Source organism: Bos grunniens, chromosome 19 (genome assembly GCF_055505025.1).
Source record: "Bos grunniens cultivar Pamir isolate PY7600 chromosome 19, Bosgru_T2T1.0, whole genome shotgun sequence".
Taxonomy (NCBI): domain Eukaryota; kingdom Metazoa; phylum Chordata; class Mammalia; order Artiodactyla; family Bovidae; genus Bos; species Bos grunniens.
The window spans coordinates 63,822,638-63,843,350 of NC_141183.1; the positions used below are offsets into that span (position 1 = coordinate 63,822,638).

The window sequence follows — 20,713 nt, forward strand, 5'->3', positions numbered from 1 at the left end:
AGTAGCAACTATTTTTTTTTTAATTCAATAACCTTTATTTTTCCACTGTCAGATACATTTATCTCTCATAATATACTTTACTGTAATTATTCCCTTTTCTCTGAAGTCTTTTATTTTATTTTTTTAAATTTTATTTTATTTTTAAACTTTACATAATTGTATTAGTTTTGCCAAATAGCAAAATGAATCCACCACAGGGTTCTATACATCAGTGTCTTTTTTGCTATCTCATATACAGGGTTATCATTACCATCTTTCTAAATTCCATATATATGCGTTAGTATACTGTATTGATGTTTTTCTTTCTGGCTTACTTCACTCTGTATAATAAGTTCCAGTTTCATCCACCTCATTAGAACTCATTCAAATGTATTTTTTTAAATGGCTGAGTAATACTAGGGCAAACTGCCAAATGTATTCAAATACATTTGAATGAGTTCTAATGAGGTGGATGAAACTGGAACTTATTATACAGAGTGAAGTAAGCCAGAAAGAAAAACATCAATACAGTATACTAATGCATATATATGGAATTTAGAAAGATGGTAATGATAACCCTGTATACGAGATAGCAAAAAAGACACTGATGTATAGAACAGTCTTTTGGACTCTGTGGGAGAGGGAGAGGGTGGGATGATTTGGAAGAATGGCATTGAAAGATGTATAATATCATATATGAAACGAGTCGCCAGTCCAGGTTTGATGCACGATACTGGATGCTTAGGGCTGGTGCACTGGGACAACCCAGAGGGATGGTACGGGGAGGGAGGAGGGAGGAGGGTTCAGGATGGGGAACACGTGTATACCCTGGTGGATTCATGTTGATATATGGCAAAATCAATACAATATTGTAAAGTTAAAAAAATAAAAAATAAATAAATAAAATTAAAAAATTAAAAGCTAAAAAAGAAAATAATAATGATACAAAGGTAGAATCAATAATTCAGATCACTGTAAACAAATTTACTTGCTTTGCACCTAATGACCTGAATTTAGTACCATTTCCAATATTAATTAAGGAGTTGCATAATAAAATTATGTTCCTAAATTTATAAGTAAGTGGCTAGTCATTGTATCCAGAATGAAAGCCCACTCCTGTTAAAATGAAAGTGCAAGTCACTCAGTTGTCTCCAACTCTTAGCAACCCCATGGACTATACAGTCTGTGGAATATTCCAGGTCAGAATGCTGGAGTGGGTAGCCTTTCCCTTCTCCAGGGGATCTTCCCAACCCAGGGATTGAACCCATATCTCCTGCACTGCAGGTGGGATTCTTTACCAGCTGAGTCACAAGGGAAGCCCAAGAATACTGGAGTGCATAGCCTATCCCTTTTCCAAGGGATCTTCCCAATCCAGGAATCAAACCAGGGTCTCCTGTATTGCAGGCAGATTCTTTACCAACTGAGCTGTTAAAATGAAAGGGGAAAAATAACAAGACAAAACAAAATAAAAACTAGTAAAAAGACAAAATGTGGCCTATAAACAGATTCAAATGCACACACACACACACACACACACACACACGAAGAAAGCAGTTTTGCTACACATGAATGTTTATAGCAGCTTTACTCATGATTACCAAATCTTGGAAGCAACCAAGATGTCCCTCAATAGGACATGAATAAATAAATTGTAGTACATCCAGACAATGAAATGTTATTCAGAGTTAAAAATAAATGAGCTATTAAACTGAAAAAATATTCAGGAAACTTGAATGCATATTACCAAATGAAAGAAACCAGACTGAAAGGGCTACCTGCTATATAATTTCAACTGTATGACATTCTGAAAAAGTCAAAACTATGGAGACAGAAAAAGTATAAATGAATGTAAAGGATTAGGGAAGGGAAAAGGATGAATAGGTGGAGCACCAAGGATATTTAAGGCAGTGAAATTCTTCTGCTTGTTTCTATAATTTTGAATCTTATCAATGTATATGTTAAAATCCTCAAAATATACAGTACTTAGAGTGAACCCTCATGTAAACTATAAAATTGGGGTAATACAAATACATCATTGTACGTTCCTTTGATTTTAACAAGTGTATCCCTCTGAGGGGGAGAGTGTCCCATTGTGGGGACAGGAGGTATATGGGATCTCTGTACTTTAATCTCAGTTTAGCCATGAACCTAAAACCTCTCTAAAAATTAAGTTTTACTGATTAACAAATACATTGTGGTACACTGCTTAGAGGATATCTTATAACTAAGTGAAGAAAAGACTCTCAGAAAGATTTTCTAGTAAATTAAGGGGTAAAAAATACTAAAACTTTTCACCTTTTATGAAAAGGTCTTTTGTGCAAGTTTAATAGGTTTTAAAAATAAGGTCATTTAAGATACACTGAAAATATCATAATAGAGAAAGAACTGGATAATGGGATTTTATGAAAAGAAATAGAGTTAAAATAATGGAAGAATTTTAGAATATATAAATACAAGAGTTATTATCATTAGGAGGCACTGTACAAAGAAGACTAAAGGGCAGAAAACAGTAAAAAGGGAGATAAAATTAAGTGGAGCTGTTTTAGCAAAGAAGAATGATTGTGCCTTCAATAATCACCTAATTTGTTCATTATCTTTGCCTGGTGGGATGGCATAGACCTTTATCGCTGAAAACTCTTGACCATTAGTAATTGTAAATGGATTGGCTGTTGCAGTTTTTATTGATCTTAATCATCAGATATGGTAACTCAGGAGGGGCCCTTTGGGACCTACTATATTCCAGACATATTTTCTTCTCTCCTTTTAGGAGGAGTAGTCCAATTCTCCTTAGCAGTCAGGATCACATTACCTTACATTTTTGCTTGTTCATTCAGAAGCATGAGGAGCCGAAAGTGATCAGGCAGGAGTCTTAACTCTCAGATCAATACAGCATTGTTGTGTCTCCTCATGAATCATTTCTCCCTTTGGAAATAAGACCTCTAAGTGGGCGAAACCTAAGTTAATGACAATAGAAAGCACAGATTTTGCTAACAGATTTCTAAAGGTAGTAGCAAGTGGTGTCACTCCAATTTTTACATTGTAGCATGTAACACACACATTTTTTTTAAATATATCTTAAAAAAGTAGGTAAATATACTTTTTGCTTCTATTTTCTTGTTTATCTTCCAACCATGTTCCTTCCAAGTCTCTTGACCAACTGGCCAAACCATTGATCAAAATCATGAATCAGTATACAGTACAAATGTGGATATTTTTCCTTCCAAGCAAAGTGAAAAACCACGTACACTGCTTGAAGTTTCATTGACTGAGTGGAGTTACTTTCCTTCTGATCTTTAGGGATTTTCCAGAATGGGACTGTAGCACTCAATTTTCTACTTTTGAGTTTATGATGCAATGGTAAAGAATGGGAATTTGCTGTATGACTCATGGAACCAAACAGTGGCTCTGTGACATCTAGAAGGGTGGGATGGGGAGGGATATGGGAGGGAGCTTGGGGAACATGGGTCCACCTATGGCTGATTCTTGTTGATGCATGACAGAAAACAACAAAATTCTGTAAAGTAATTTTCCTTCAGTTAAAAAAATAAATCAATCAAAATATTAAAAAAAATAAAGAATCTACTGGCCAATGCAAGAGATGCAAAAGACAAGGGTTTGATCCCTGGGTCAGGAAGATCCCCTGGAGTAGGAAATGGCAACCCACTCCAGTTTTCTTGAAAATTCCCTGGACAAAGGAACCTGGTGTTCTACAGACCGTGGGGCCAAAAAGAGTCAAACATGACTGACTGACTGAACACACACACATACCAACTTAGCCTGATTACATATACTGTGCTTCCATTTGATGAAATTAATGACTAATGAACTATTACTGTGTATACCCAAGCAAATGTCATTGATGGGTCCAGCAACAAGTTCATGATGGGCAACCCAGGTTGCCTAGTAACTTGGTGACCCATGGTTTAGCATTCAGTCTCTGTTAAGCAAGCCAGGAGCTATTTCTAAAAATAAGAGTAGTTATCTGAAAAGGATCACAAGATTTTGGTACATAATCCTAAGTGCCTGCAATGCAGTTCACATGTGGAGGCCTGCCAAAGACTCCCACAGCCCTCTCTCCACTGACACATCAAGAACTGTAGATCTACTGAACCATTTGTCCCTAGTGACTGAGAAGCTTGAATGACAATCTGAACCTGTGGCAAAGCTATTTCTTTTTCTGGACCTCACTCAATACTAGCAGCTCTTTGCATCCCTTTACAAATGGACCATTGAAATACACCCACATAAAAAAAAGTGCTTTCTCCAAAGAACAGTGAAGTCCACTGGGCACAATGCATCTTTGGTTATAGGAGAGGACAGAAGGAACAAGTTAACTTTCATGTTAAAAGGAATACCTTGATATGCCCCATACCACTGTGCCTATAAATTAACACTGAGTTTGGTACTCTGAATTTTATTTGGATTTATTCTAACATTTGACACAGAAATGTCTTACAATAAAAATCTAAAGTAATTGTTGCTTCTTGATTAGAAGATGCAGTCAGCCTATCATCAATGAAATGGATCAACATAGTGGATTATGGTACAATGAACAACAATAAGAATCTGTTGGTTGCAGTTTGTCCATTTCAACTATAGATCTGAGGAAATAACCACATTGGTAAAGTAACATGGACCTGAGCTAAAATTCCATAATCAATTAGACAACACCAGACTCATGCTAAATTACTCAGTCGTGTCTGACTCTTTGCAACCCCATGGACCGTAGCCTCCCAGGCTTCTGTTTCCATGGGATTTTCCAGGTAAGAATACTGGAGTGGGTTCCCATGCCCTTCTCTAGGGGATCTTGCCGACCAGGGAAGACAATATTATAGGTGTTTGTCATTCTGCTTACTGTAAATACTTATATTTATTCATTTGATGTTTATTATAAACCATACATCATGCTACTTGTAGAAACAATTTCTATCAAGTAAGCAAATGTTTCAAGGAGTATGACAGTTTATTTAATAAATTTAAATTTCTGTTTGACTTCAAAATATTCTTTGATTTAAATCATTACTGTTTGTGATAGATCAGAAACATAAGAAGGTCACATGGACAATACAAAAGGATTTGGAATGCTAAAAGGAAGTTTGGATATTCATTACTTGCCCTTTAGAGATTGAATACCCTGTTGCTTTTATGATGGTTTCCCTGGTAGCTTAGCTGGTAAATAATTTTCCTGCAATTCAGGAGACCCCAGTTTGATTCCTGGGTTGGGAAGATCCACTGGAGAAGGAATAGGCTACTCACTCCAGCATTCTAAGGCTTTGCTGGTGGCTCATATGATAAAGAATCAGCCTGCAATGCAGGAGACCTGGGTGTGATCCTTGAGTTTGGAAGATCCCCTGAAGAAGGGACTGGCTACTGCAATTACATATTACAGTGATAAGTCAATCTCTAATAATCTACTATGATGTATATAAGTGGGCATAAGTATTAATAAAATTATTAGTATTTAGTTATATGTAATAACTTATTATTACACAGGATGGGAGGGATTGGGGGCAGGAGGAAAAGGGGATGACAGAGGATGAGATTGTAGGATGGCATCACCGACTTGATGGCCATGAGTTTGAGTGAACTCCAGGAGTTGGTGATGGACAGGAAGGCCTGGAGTGCTGCAATTCACGGGGTCTCAAAGAGTCAGACACGACTGAGTGACTGAACTGAACTGAACTGAATAACCTATTATATAATAGTACACATACTAGGGCTTCACAGGTGGTGCTAGTGGTAAAGAATCTGCCTGAAAATTCAGGAGACACAAAAATACAGTTTCCATACCTAGGTCAGGAAGATCTCCAGAGTAGGGAATGGCAGCCCACTCCAATATCTTGCCTGGAAAAATTCCATGGGCAGAGGAGCCTAATAGGTTGCAGTCCATGGGATCATAGAGTTGTACATGACAGGGAACACACACACATACATACTAACATAATAATATATAATATAATATATAAATGTAATATATACATATAACTATACATGTAATTATATAATAATATCATATATCATATTAATACTATGTAATATTATTATATAATAATATATGACATGTAATATAGCTCACACACAGATATGTGTGTGTGTATATATATATGTATATACATATATCTATGTGTGAGCTATATTACATGTCATATGTTATCAATAGATAGATATATTTATAGATAGATATGTATATATATGTATATGTGTATAGATATGCATATATATACATGTACATGTACACATGTAATATAGCTCACACATAGATATATATTGTGTATGTATATATATATATATGTGGTATATATACATATGTGTGTTTATATACACACATATCTATGTGTGAGCTATATTACATGTATACATGTACATGTATATATATGTATATATATACATATATACCATATATATATATATATATGGTCTGAAACAGTCCCAGATTCTTTGAGGGTAATTAGGCTACCCTTCTGTCATTGTTTTCTGACAGTTAAGAGCATGATTTGAGTGATCACTTAGTTTCTGTTTATTAGTTCTTTGATATTTTCATTTTGGAATTTACTCCTTTCTGTTTAGTCTCTCACCTGTTAATGGAAAAAATAGCCATGCCTATCTCTATAGATTGTTATTGAGGTTATTAATAGGAATCAATATATTTTTGCCTTTTATTTTTACTAGAATAAACATTTTGAACCCATATAAATTTATGAATTCAGTTAAATCAAGTCCCAATTTGATAGAATTTTCTACATATTTAAAGAATGGTCCTGGGTTTGGTTTTTCCCATTTTCTTGCACCAATTTCTAATCTGCTTCTTCTTTTTTTTTTAAATTTTATTTTATTTTTAAACTTTACATAATTGTATTAGTTTTGCCAAATATCAAAATGAATCTATCACAGGTATACATGTGCTCCCCATCCTGAACCCTAATCTGCTTCTTAAAGAATCTAAGTTTGGTAATTTTTTGTGGTTGTTGTTCTTTATTTCACTAGGTATTCTTTGCAGAGATTATCAGCAATGTCTTTTTGACAGTTACCTCTGTTCAATCGACTTTGGGTTCTGGCCAGATTTATATTTCACCTGAAATAGCTTTATTTCTAAATGATTTACTAATGGTAGTTTTCAACTGGGCATTCCTCAAAGTATAGATTAAGGGATTTAACATGGGGGGTTATAACAGTGTAGAATACAGCCACTGATTTATCAATAGGCAAAATAACTGCAGGTCTCTTGTATACACATATGCAGGGCACAAAGAATATGACAATTGCCATGATATAGGAGACACAAGTCGAGAGGGCTTTGCATCTGGCCTCCAAGTTTTTAGTATTTAGGGAGTGCAGAATGACCACTTAGGAGCCAACCAAGAGAAGGAAGTTTAGCAGACAGAGAGTACCACTGTTGGCAGCAAAGAAGAGCCCTAGAATGTGGGTATCAGTGCAAGCAAGTTCGAGCAAAGGGTTCAGGTCACACATAAAGTGATCTATGACATTAGGGCCACAGAAGGGTAATCTGGTGATGAAGAGGATCTGTATGATTCCCTGAAGAAAGCCTCCCATCCATGCCACTCTCACTAGCAACCAACATAACCGCTGATTCACGATGATTGTGTAGTGAAGGGGCTTGCAAATGGCCATATAGAGGTCACAGGCCATTGAAGTAAGCAGGATGATATCAACACCTGCGAGAAAATGTTCCCAAAAGATTTGATTCATGAATCCTTTGAAAGTACTGGTTTTCTTTTCATAGAGTGAATCTATGACCAGTTTAGGGGTATCAACACAGGAATAGCGGGCATCAATAAAAGAGAGATGAGCCAGAAAGAAGTACACTGGGGACACCAACAATGAGCTGGTAGTGATGGTGACCACAGTGAATACATTTCCTGCCATAGAGATGATGTAGACAACCAAAAACACAACAAATATGATTTTCTGCATCTTTGGATTTTCCGTGAGTCCCAGTAGAATAAATGCTGTCAAATTATTCCTATTTTCCATGTTTTTCTTGTTCTTGTTGATCACAGTACCTTAAAGAGTCACAGTTTTTTAACACAGCCTTGAATTTATTGTTTTTCATCTAATAAATAGCAATTGCCTAAATTCTATAGATATCTAAATTCTAATAAGATTTTTTAAGATGGAAAATATTCTGATGTCTTAAGGATTTTTCAACTATGAGTACATGAGGACTTGAGTGTAAATATTAGAATATAAGTATAAGAATATGAACACATGAGTGTAGGCATGAAGACAAATTTGATAAAAAGTAAATTTTGCATATAATTTTCATAAAGATTTTTTGTGTGTGTGACTTGGACCAAGTGGACTTGGATGAAGATCAGTAAGGAGGTGGAGATCAAAGTGTTATGTGTAACAGAGTAATTAAGCATTCACATTAAATGTTATGGGGCATCCATAATAGGAAAGGAATGAATACAGGGGACTCTGGATACTGTAATAGAACTGAAAAGCCATGTTGCCTAAATCCAATAACATAACCATAGCTAATAGTGATTATTGCTACGTGTATGGCATGATAGCAACCTATACATGGGTTAACCTATACCTATAATACCTATACATGGTATTCTTTCATCCATTTGCAGAAGGGAAAGGATATCAGAGACTAATGTTAATAGTAAGACTAATAATGATAACAACAAAATCTAATTATATTTACTGCTGCTGCTACTGCTACTGCTAAGTCACTTCAGTCGTGTCTGACTCTGTGTGACCCCAGAGATGGCAACCCACCAGGCTCCCCTGTCACTGGCAACAATAAAACTAGTTTTAAAATCATAATGAACACTTACTGTGCTCTAAATGTTTTTTCAGTCATTTGGTTCTTTAATTCTCACTGAAAACCACTGAAATGATTACTACTATCATTTTCATACTTATTTTTCACACTAGTGAGTAGAAGCTTAGAGAAAGTAAGGATCTTGACAAAAATCAAGCAACTAATGAGAGCAGAATGAAGACTAGTTCAGATTCTACTTCTTTTTATTTCCTCCAAATTCTTAAATAGTGTTCTATCTTCTTAGGTTAAAATAAACCATGTTTATCTAATAAGAACCTTTAGATATAGTCACACTAATTATAATTAATGTTACTTCAGAGGCTAGTGTCTATGAAGCAATGTCATTGAAGAAATATAAATATACATATACATACACAGACTCAAACACATACACACAGTAAAACTTACTGAAATTCTTAATTTTGAATAACCATGTAATACTACTTTCATTGAGGGTCAGTTTTAGTTTTGTCTCTTCCTCACCCCTATTTCTTTTCTCCACAATTTCCATACAAAGCATTCACCCACAAACTCTTCTGCAAACTGTTGATATGATGATCCCAGCAGTTAAACATACTGATTTGAGAATCAGAAAACAAAACAAAACAAAACAAAAACAGATAAGTATCTTCTCTTTCTCCACTTGCAGCTGCTTGATTCTGGGGTATATTTCTTGGCAACTTACATCCTAGTTTCCTCTAGTATCAAATGAGAACAATAATGTCCACCTCACAGGCTGTTATGAGAACTGACGGAGGAAACATATATGAATATATCCACCACACTGCAGAGGGCAGACAGAGGACCTTCATTTATTTTTATGACTGTCTATGCACCTAGAGACAGGAAGAATTGGTATTTTAATCAATAATACAAAGAAACATTTAACCATGCAATAAACTGAGGAATAATTATCTGGAACTTTATTTTTTAAAAAGTCACAGAGACTCACATTATCCATAATGATTGATCAAAGGAAGAATTCTTCTTATTCATGTTTGGATTAAACAGATGATGATTTACATCATTTAGTAGCTATTCCAAATCCTGAAAGATGATGCTGTGAAAGTGCTGCATTCAATATGCCAGCAAATTTGGAAAACTCAGCAGTGGCCACAGGACTGGAAAAGGGCAATTTTCATTCCAATCCCAAAGAAAGGCAATGCCAAAGAATGCTCAAACTACCGCACAATTGCACTCATCTCACATGCTATTACAGTAATGCTCAAAATTCTCCAAGCCAGGCTTCAGCAATATGTGAACCGTGAACTTCCTGACATTCAAGCTGGTTTTAGAAAAGGCATAGAAACCAGAGATCAAATTGCCAACATCCACTGGATCACAGAAAAAGCAAGAGAATTCCAGAAAAAAACATCTATTTCTGCTTTATTGACTATGCCAAAGCCTTTGACTGCATGGATCACAATAAACTGTGGAAAATTCTGAAAGAGATGGGAATACCAGACCACCTGATCTGCCTCTTGAGAAATTTGTATGCAGGTCAGGAAGCAACAGTTAGAACTGGACATTGAACAACAGACTGGTTTCAAATAGGAAAAGGAGTTCGTCAAGGCTGTATATTGTCACCCTGTGTATTTAAATTATATACAGAGTACATCATGAGAAACGCTGGATTGGAAGAAACACAAGCTGGAATCAAGATTGCCAGGAGAAATATCAATAACCTCAGATATGCAGATGACACCACCCTTATGGCAGAAAGTGAAGAGGAACTCAAAAGCCTCTTGATAAAAGTGAAAGAGGAGAGTGAAAAAGTTGGCTTAAAGTTCAACATTCAGAAAACGAAGATCACGGCATCCAGTCCCACCACTTCATGGGAAATTGATGGGGAAACAGTGGAAACAGTGTCAGACTTTATTTTTCTGGGCTGCAAAATCACTGCAGATGGTGACTGCAGCCATGAAATTAAAAGGCGCTTACTCCTTGGAAGGAAAGTTATGGCCAACCTAGATAGCATATTCAAAAGCAGAGACATTACTTTGCCAACAAAGGTTCATTTAGTCAAGACTATGGTTTTTCCTGTGGTCATGTATATCCATACATGAGTAAGAGTTGGACTGTGAAGAAGGCTGAGTGCCAAAGAATTGATGCTTTTGAACTGAGGTGTTGGAGAAGATTCTTGAGAGTCCCTTGGACTGCAAGGAGATCCAACCAGTCCATTCTGAAGGAGATCAGCCCAGGGATTTCTTTGGAAGGAATGATGCTAAAGCTGAAACTCCAATACTTTGGCCACCTCATGCATAGAATTGACTCATTGGAAAAGACTCTGATGCTGGGAGGGATTGGGGGCAGGAGGAGAAGGGGACAACAGAGGATGAGATGGCTGGATGGCATCACTGACTCGATGGATGTGGGTCTGGGTGAACTCCGGGAGTTGGTGATGGACAGGGAGGCCTGGCGTGCTGCAATTCATGGGGTTGCAGAGTTGGACATGACTGAATGACTGATCTGATTTGATCTGAATGTAAATGTTAAAGTCTTGAGTGTGAAGTGTGTTTCAAATTTGTTTTCATTCTCATGATTAGTCTTAATCTTTAAAAGACATGTCTCTTGGCAAAAGAAGGGCATCTGGTGTTAGAGAATGAGTCTAATCTCTATGAGCCTCAATTACGTCTTCATCTGCTAAATTAGGTTAATTATATCCATTAACACTCTTTAGAGGAATGGAGTAAAGATTAAATGCTCTATAACCTATTTGAAAAGTCATGAAACATAGTCATTACTATATATGGAAACTAACAATCTTTAATAAGAATCAGCACTATTGAAGAATTTACCTTCAGATCTTATATGATCTTAGTGATATTTGGGAGTATGCAGAACTAATCCCATTTCAGTACAAAAACTATGACACACTCAGAAAGACAGTATTCATACAATTCAGTACCATATCAACAGTGGATAAGTAAGTTGTTTCATAAGCCTTACATTTTCACTTCTAGCCTAAAGCATCAAAAAGTTTTCACAGAAAACCTGGAACTTAACTTTGTAATGGATTCAGCTGGAACATTATGGAGAAATGTTCTTCCATAGATCGCTCTCATCTCATGGACAGGAGGCACAATGTTTGGTGGAAACACACCAGAGTATTCACTTCACCCTTGATGGATCTTGCTCTGTAGATGTGAACAAGTAAAGGAAACATTTTTGCCTGCAACACATGGATATTTAAAGAGGTCCCCACTAAGATTCAAGTACTTTGTCTTATAGCTTATTTTTCTCTCCCAGGAATTAATTATCTTCTTTGATGGAAAGGCTTTGTCTGAAGAGACATATTTGAAAAACACCTATTCTTGAGTGGGGACTTGTATTCCCTGCACGTGCAACCTAAGCATGTGAATTCCATTTCTCTGTTTAAACCTGAGTTTCTATGAATGCTGAATGTCCTGTGAAGAGCAACAATGGCATAATTCTAGTGTGGGATCTGCAATATAGTTATGTCAGAGAGAGAACACTCATGTCAGAGAGAGAACTTCTGTCTTCTTTTCAACATTAAACCTTTTCTGGAAACCCAGTTTTGATTGGGCTTCCCAGGTGGAGCTAGTGTTAAAATATCTAGCTGCCAATGCATGAGATACGAATCACAGATTGCAGTGCAAGCATAAAATTGATGGAAGCTACTTCAAAGTACTTGAATTCAAAATGTGTTTCATACATTACAGGGTTACATGGGCTTCCCATGGGGGTATAGTGGTAAAGAATCCACCTGCCAATGTAGGAGACACAAGAGACGTGGGTTTGATTCTTGAGTTGGAAGATCCCATGTAAGAGGAAGTGACAACCCACTCCAGAATTCCCAAAAAACTCATGGACAGAGGAGGCTGGTGGTCTTCTATATATGGAAACTAACAATCTTTAATAAGAATCAGCACTATTGAAGAATTTACCTTCAGATCTTATATGATCTTAGTGATATTTGGGAGTATGCAGAACTAATCCCATGTCTGACTCTGCAAAGAGTCAGACATGACTGAGCAACTGAGCACACACAGAGGACTATGGAAGTGACTCAGACGGTAAAGAGTCACTTGCCATGCAGGAGACCCAAGTTCAATTCCTGGGTTGGGAAGATCCCGTGGAGAAGGGAATGGCTATCCACTCCAGTATTCTGTCCTGCAGAATTCTATGGACAGAGGAACATGGGCTTCCCAGGTGACTCAGGTGTACATAATACACCTGCCAGTGCAGGAGATGAAGGTTCAATCCCTGGCAGGTAGGGAAGATCTCCTGGAGAAGAAAATGACAACCTACTCCAGTATTCTTGCTTGGGAAATCTCATGGACAGAGCAGCCTGGCAGGCACAGTCCATGGCGTAATGAAAGAGTTCAACATGACTTAGCAACAACAGCAATAAATTGTGAAATAATTTCTCCCACCTAGTTCAGTAACACATCCATAACCTCAACTTTCTTTTCTTATATGTTCAAAACTTTTTCATCTTGTTACTGAAAGTTTGTAGAGCTTCATCAATCTATTTCTATTTCCTCAAGCCCTCAGCCCCTAGCACACTCTTTTCTATTTTCTGTTTCTATGAGGTGACTATTTTTCTTAATTTATTTTGAATTGAAGGATAATTGCTTTACAATATGGGTTTGATTTCCACCATACATCTACATGAATTAGCCACCAGTATGCATATGTTCCTCCCTCCCAAACCTCCTTCCCATGTTCACCCTTTCCCAGTCCTCTAGGTTGTTACAGAGCCCCAGTTTGAGCTCCCTGAGCCATACAGCAAACCCCCGTTGACTGTCTATTCTATATGTGGTGGTGTCTATGCTTGCAGGCTTCTCTCTCCATTTCTCTCACCCTCTACCCCCTCCCCCACCCCACTTTCGACCATAAGTCTGTTCTCTATGTCTGTGCCTCCATTGCTTCCCTGCAAATAGGTACCATCTTTCTAGATTCCATGTATGTATGTGCTAATACGCAATGTTTGTTTTTCTCCTTCTGACTTCTCTCTGTATAGGCTCTAGGTTCATCCACATCATTAGAACTGACTCAGATTTGTCCCTTTTCACGACTGATTAGTGTTCCATTGTGTGTATGCACCACAACTTCTTTATCCATTCATCTGTGAGTTGACTATGATTTGTTATTCTTTTGTTTTTTTATTCATATTCCACATTAAGTCATTTAAAGCTGATGACACAAAATGTAAAGAGCTTGTCACTTGTTCCCTAAAGTTTTCTTTATTTCTTACTTAAGCAATAGCAATGTGTTTAACATTCTCTTAGGTTTATATTTAATACTGTTAACAATATTGAGCTGATATATGTAGTGAACATTTATAATTATAAATACTATAATTATAATTATATATCACATTCACAGAATGAAATAAAACTGCTTTGATAAATATATATGATGGTAATTATTAAAATTTATGAAATTTAGTAGATTTTAAAAAAATACATTTTATGATGAAAATAAATAGCACTTACCATATTGTCATGTCTATTCAGAGTTCTTTATATATATTACCTTGTTTAACCCTCACAACAAGCCTATAAGATAGGGATTATTTTAATTTCCAATCTACACACAAAAATGAGGCCCAGTATTCCATCTCTCTTTCTTGAAATTAAAGGACTATGAGGTGTAGAGACAGGATTTAGATTCATAGAGTCTGAGTTCAAAGTTCATACTCTTAATCATTATGTTATACTACTCATCTCTGCTGCTGCTGCTGCTGCTGCTGCTAAGTCGCTTCAGTCATGTCCGACTCTGTGCGACCCCAGAGATGGCAGCCCACCAGGCTCCCCTGTCCCTGGGATTCTCCAGGCAAGAACACTGGAGTGGGTTGTCATTTCCTTCTCCAATGCATGAAAGTGAAAAGTGAAAGTGAAGTCTCTCAGTCGTGTCTGACTCCTAACGACCCATGGACTGCAGCCTACCAGGTTCCTCTGTCCATGGGATTTTCCAGGCAAGAGTACTGGAGTGGGGACTCATCTCTAAGCTAGAATAAAAACAGTTCATAACCATTTCATCGATTCCTGATTTTTCATGTGTTGTAGGCCACGTTGCGGATGTGTGAATTAAGGGATAATATAGATTAGCAGTCTTTATTTCTTACAGGGAATACATATGGATCCAGTTTAAAGCCTTGCTTCTGGTACTTCTTAGCAGAACCTCAAGGATAGGTTCACTTCTTTGAACTTCCGATTTTCTGTTTCCATATTTTCAATAGACATATGGAACTTTGAATATTTTTTTTTTTGAGACATAACATGAAAGCAAAAAAAAAAAAAAAAACACTGGATACATTATCAGGCATTCTACTTCCTCCTGAGAGAAGTGAAAGGATGCTTAGAGTTCATAATTTCTCTTTTCCATGAATTACTTTTGATGGCAGGTGAATATTCAAAATTATACATTGTATATTATGTGCTAAAAATTGTTTAAAAATTGCATCATTCCCCAATTTTAACTACAAATACTTTATAAACACATAAAAAGCTTCTAAATTCTCTTGCCTATATAACTTCTTATTCTATTATCTCAACTTTATTTTCACCTGTATGTTAACTCATTTTATTTTCTTCTCTACCTCATTCATTCATCTGAAATACTAGTAACTATGACACTCTGTATAGTGTCTGTGTGTATATTTGTCTGTGCTGGGTTTATGTAGGAGTAAATTAGATGATTTTATGATGTAATTATTATTTTTTAATAATATATGGCCTTCCTCATGTATTACATGTAGACACTGAACTTTGCATAGACCTGGAAATTTAAAAAAAATGAGAAAAAGAAAATTCTAGTTCTATCAAAAAATGTAGAAGACATGTACCAAAGTTGTGTACTATTATTCACAAAAAATCTAGTTTGGGGAGAAATTCCTCATAAATATCCCCAAACTGCAAAAAGGTCTCTTTTCTGAATGCGCATTTGTGAGTCATACCTCAGAATGGACTATCCTAGATGGACATCATTACAAGTGGTGGTTACCTTCACTAGCAATTATTGGGCAGCTACTACAAACAGCACGATCTCTATCCAAACCTCACAGCGTATCAGCAGAGTAGGTAATAATTAGACCTGACTTTACATGTTAAGGAAGATCCTGAAGTTCAGAAAAGCTAAAAACAAGCAAAAAAAAAAAAAATAAAAAACACCCTGCTTCAGAACTTTTAACTTCTAAGTGGCATAGTCCAAGTATTAAAGAAGGCATTTGACTCCAAATTCAGTTATCTTCTCTTTATATATTGTTTTCAAATGCAGACTATACTGTCAAATACTGTAAATCTATTTTATACCATATTTAATATTTTCCATAAATATTATAATAAAAATATCACTTGAGATTTAGATGGTTAAATAAAATTGGACAAATATAAACTATGCTATAACAATGAAATTTTGTCTTGAATTTAGGAGTTTAATTAAAGGATTTTTTGCCATTTTATTTATTTTTTAATTGAAGGATAATTGCTTTAAAGAATGTTGTTGTTTTCTGTTAAGCATCAACAAGAATCAGCCATAGGTACACCCGTGTCCCCTCCCTCCTGAACCTACCTCCCATCTCCCTCCCCATCTCACCCCTCCAGATTGTCACAGAGCCCCTGTTTGAGTTCCCTGAGTCATACAGCAGATTCCTATTGGCTAACTATTTTACATATGGTATTGTATTTTCCATGTTACTTAAAAAGAGACTTTTTTTAAATGTTTCTTTCTGTTCAGAATTTCAGGTCACCTAAAAGAAATATTTTATTTACTAATTCTGAATTTATTCCAGATTTGTGGTTCTTCAAGTTATATGTCGAAATGTAAAATAAAGCATTCTAAGACAGTGAAAAAAAGAAAAAAAAAAAGAAAACTCATGCTATTTAACTGAGTTTATTTCAAAATAAACTTTGACAAGAGAACAAGGTTAAAATTGGTAAATTTGGTCGATGTAAGAATGAGAAGCCTTAGCGTTCATCTTACCTGCGAACTAGAAAGAAGTAGCAACTCATACCCTTTTATGAGAGAATATATCATTCCCACAATAAACAAATACTATCACATATCTATACAGACTCAGTTAAACCATGACTCAGTAAGTAATCAAGCAAGGCCTTCAATTCATCTTTTGGTTTCTGAGGTAATTCTGACGTGCCATAACTTTCTCATGGCATGTTTCACTTCTGCATTCCTCAGTGTGTAGATGAGTGGAGTGAGGAAGGGTGTTCCAATAATATAAAATGCCGTCACCATCTTGTCCATGGGAAAAGTGGTTGTGGGGTGGGAATACATAAATATAAATGGCCCGAAAAATAAGACAACTACAGTGACATGGGAAGTACAAGTGGAGAGAGCTTTTTTCCTCCCTTCTGCACTGTAGTTTAATAGTGAATGCAGGATAACAATATATGAGATTATCAGAATTATAAAACTGCTTATGCAAATGAACCCACTATTAAACACCACAGTAGGTTCATCACATGAATATCCATGCAGGCAAGTCTCAACAAGGGCTGCGTATCACAGCAATAGTGATTAACAAAACTGGATCCACAGAAGGGCAATCTCAAGGCCAGGATAATCTGAGCCATAGAATGTATAAAAGATCCTATCCATGTGAGAACAATCAAGATGATGCAGGCTTTCCCACTCATGATGGTTGGATAATGCAAAGGCTTGCAAATGGCTGCATAGTGATCCATGGCCATGAGAACCAGGACAAAGATCTCCATGGAGCCAAAAAATGCAGTGCAAAGACCTGAGTCAGGCACTCACTGTATGATATGATTTTCTTTGCAGATAGAGCATCTATAAGTAATCTTGGAGCCATGGAAGTTGAAAAGCAGGTATCAACCAAGGACAAATAAAATAGGAAGATGTACATGGGGCTCCCAAGTGTCTGACTAGACTTGATGTTCACGATAATAAGCAAATTCCCCACCAAGGTTCCAAAATAGAAAATGAGGAAGATTACAAACATCTTTTTCTGTCTCTCAGGATCCTCTTTCAATCCTAACAGTATGAACTCAGTTACACTGTTATTTTGCAGCTTTGTTTCACTTGATGAGAGGAAAACACTGGTTAGAAAAACATTCTGCAAAGGAGAAAAAGAAAAGTACTAATGAATACAAGGGTTGAAGCCTAAATAAGTGTGGGACTGCCACTCTTCAATGGGCACTCACTTATCTGCTATGTATTACTTTTATCTGAATTTAAAAAAATGTATAATACTTAATCTATTCCCTAGATTGCATATGAAAATAATAATACAAGAAACAGGAAAACAATGAAAAATAAATTATTCTTCAGACATCATAAGTACACACACAAGCTAGAAGGTGAGACAGAGAGAAAGGAACAATAAACATAAAATTTTAGTAATGACTATGCAGTAATTTGGTCCAGGCCATCATGTCACTTATTATAATATGTTGATTTTTATTAAGTTTACCTTTTATTCTATTTCTCAAACATTTTGAGTAGTTTACAGTTTTAAAGTCAACTCCTATTATTAACATGTAAAATCTTTAATTTATAATATGCTGTCAACTTCATTATCTTTCTGAGTCTTTCAATATGCTTTCTTAAGACACAGAGTCTCAGTTAGTCTAAAATGAAGGAAAAATATAAGTAGAACATTTGCCATAAATCAGAGTACTATTTCAATTTTCAGGTTAAAATCAAGCACCAGGAATTTAGAAAAAGCTCTAAGTCATACCTGAAATATTTCATTAACATTTTTGTTATATATGTCTCGAAAGTCCTGTGCTCTCATCTTACATAAGTGAATATGGAAATTAAAAGGCAATTATTATTTACCATATCTAGCTAAATGCCAAACACTAGACAAATTGGTTTAAGTCCCCTATATTAGGGCTTCCTGGATTGCTCAATGGTAAAAAAAAATCTGCCTGCCAATGCAGGAGATGAAGGAGAAATGAGTTTAATCCCTGTGTTGGGATGATCCCCTGGAGAAGGGAATGGCAACCCATTCCAGTATTCATGCCTGGAAAATCCCATGGACAGAGGAGCCTGGTGATTTACAGTTCATGGGTCACAGAGTATGACACAACTAAGAGAAACAGCATGCATTCACACCTTTATTCTATGCAAATAAAAGTTAATCAGTTCAGTTCATTTCAGTCACTCAGTCGTGTCCGACTCTGCGACCCCATGAATCACAGCATGCCAGGCCTCCCTGTCCATCACCAACTCCCAGAGTTCACTCAAACTCACATCCATCGAGTCAGTGATGCCATCAAGCCACCTCGTCCTCTGTCGTCCCCTTCTCCTCCTGCCCCCAATCCCTCCCAGCATCAGGGTCTTTTCCAATGAGTCAACTCTTCGCATGAGGTGGCCAAAGTATTGGAGTTTCAGCTTTAGCATCATTCCTTCCAAAGAAATCCCAGGGCTGATCTCCTTCAGAATGGACTGGTTGCATCTCCTTACATAGCAAATTACAAAATATCAAACTGGAAAAGTATGTTTGCTACTTATATGTGAGACAAAATCATAATTTTCAAATATTAAATGGATTTCACTTTTTAGGCTTAAAATGTGGCAAAATAAATAATAGGTGAAATAACCCATTTTAAAAAGAGACTTTTCTCCTTATTAAATATAATTATGGGCTTCCCTGGTGGCTCAGATGTTAAAAAATCTGCCCATAATGCAGGAGACCAGGGTTCATTCTGTGGGTGAGGAAGATCCCCTGGAGAAGGGAATACCAATTCCAGGATTCTTGCCTGGGAAATCCCACAGACAGAGGAGTTGGATGGGCCACAGTCCATGGGGTCACAAAAATTAGATAATTAACCACAAGAAAATGTTCTCAATTGTATTCACTAGTTAATATATTCAAATTTAATGTCCATTTAGGTGATATTTTCACCTATCATTTTTACAAAGTGTTCTTTGTGGTGCAGTCTGTTCACATAGAGTGCTGATGAGTTGTGGGTGTTAGTCAGCCTCACTTTTGTAGGAGTGTAATTGGGCACAATCTCTTAAAAGGCAATTTTCACCATCCATAATATTATAGCTGCACATAGACATGGATCTAGTGATTTTATTCCCTACAGATACTCTCACTCACAAGGACAATAACCACCACAGCAACACTTTCTATGGTAGCAAAAGATAAAAAAGGACTTAAAACACATCTGAAAGAGGTTTAATGAATAAGGATGGTACTTACAGTAATAACATCAGTTGATAAAGCCATTCATAAAAACAAAGCAGATACATAAGCAATGCTATCTAAAGTCTAATTCAAAGTGAAAAGTAAGAGGATAGAATTGTATGTTCAAATGATAAGTCAAGTCAGATAATTTATATATAACATACATATACTCATATATTAAAATGTGTATTTAGAAAAAAGTCAGCAAGAGCATATATTTGTATTTTCTGTGTGAGGAAACTTTTGCTGGCATCAGCTACATGACCCATGTCTAATTTTTAAGATATACTCTTTGATCATTTTGAAATACATCATTATCATGTGTTGTATTAAAAAAATATTTCTTCTAACTAGTTTTATTCTAGAAAGCATGGAACTGCAATGATCATGGTTAAACATCATTTCTTATTCTGATGTTGAAAAATTTTTATTTTACAAGTCTCTTCTGAATGCCCAAGACTCTGAATCTTCTCAAAAATATTAAATTTATTCTACCAAAAATTAATATTTTTGAAGCCTTATCTTAGTTAATGCAATATTATTCACAATTGCACATCTTTAAGCCATAAAAATTGCCTTCTTATTTAGGCAGGAGTGACAATGATATTTTGGAGAGAATATAAGACTTGAGAGCATGAGTGGATGCTAAGGCAAATACAGAGGCAGTTACAGAATTCAGTGCTTTTTAATCACATTGAACGACAGCACACTACAATTAATTAACTAACAGTTTATTTGTCTAATTAGCTGTTTTCCAAGTATACTCCTGTCAAGATTCTTCAACAAGCAAATGA

At 36.1% G+C, this 20,713-nt stretch overlaps 2 pseudogenes; both read right to left on the reverse strand.

Moving 5' to 3' along the window:
• Positions 1 to 7,040: 7,040 nt before the first annotated feature.
• On the reverse strand, positions 7,041 to 7,986 carry LOC147352836 (olfactory receptor 4C13-like; annotated as a pseudogene).
• Positions 7,987 to 16,861: 8,875 nt separating this feature from the next.
• LOC147352837 (olfactory receptor 4C11-like) lies at positions 16,862 to 18,515 on the reverse strand (annotated as a pseudogene).
• Positions 18,516 to 20,713: the final 2,198 nt, after the last annotated feature.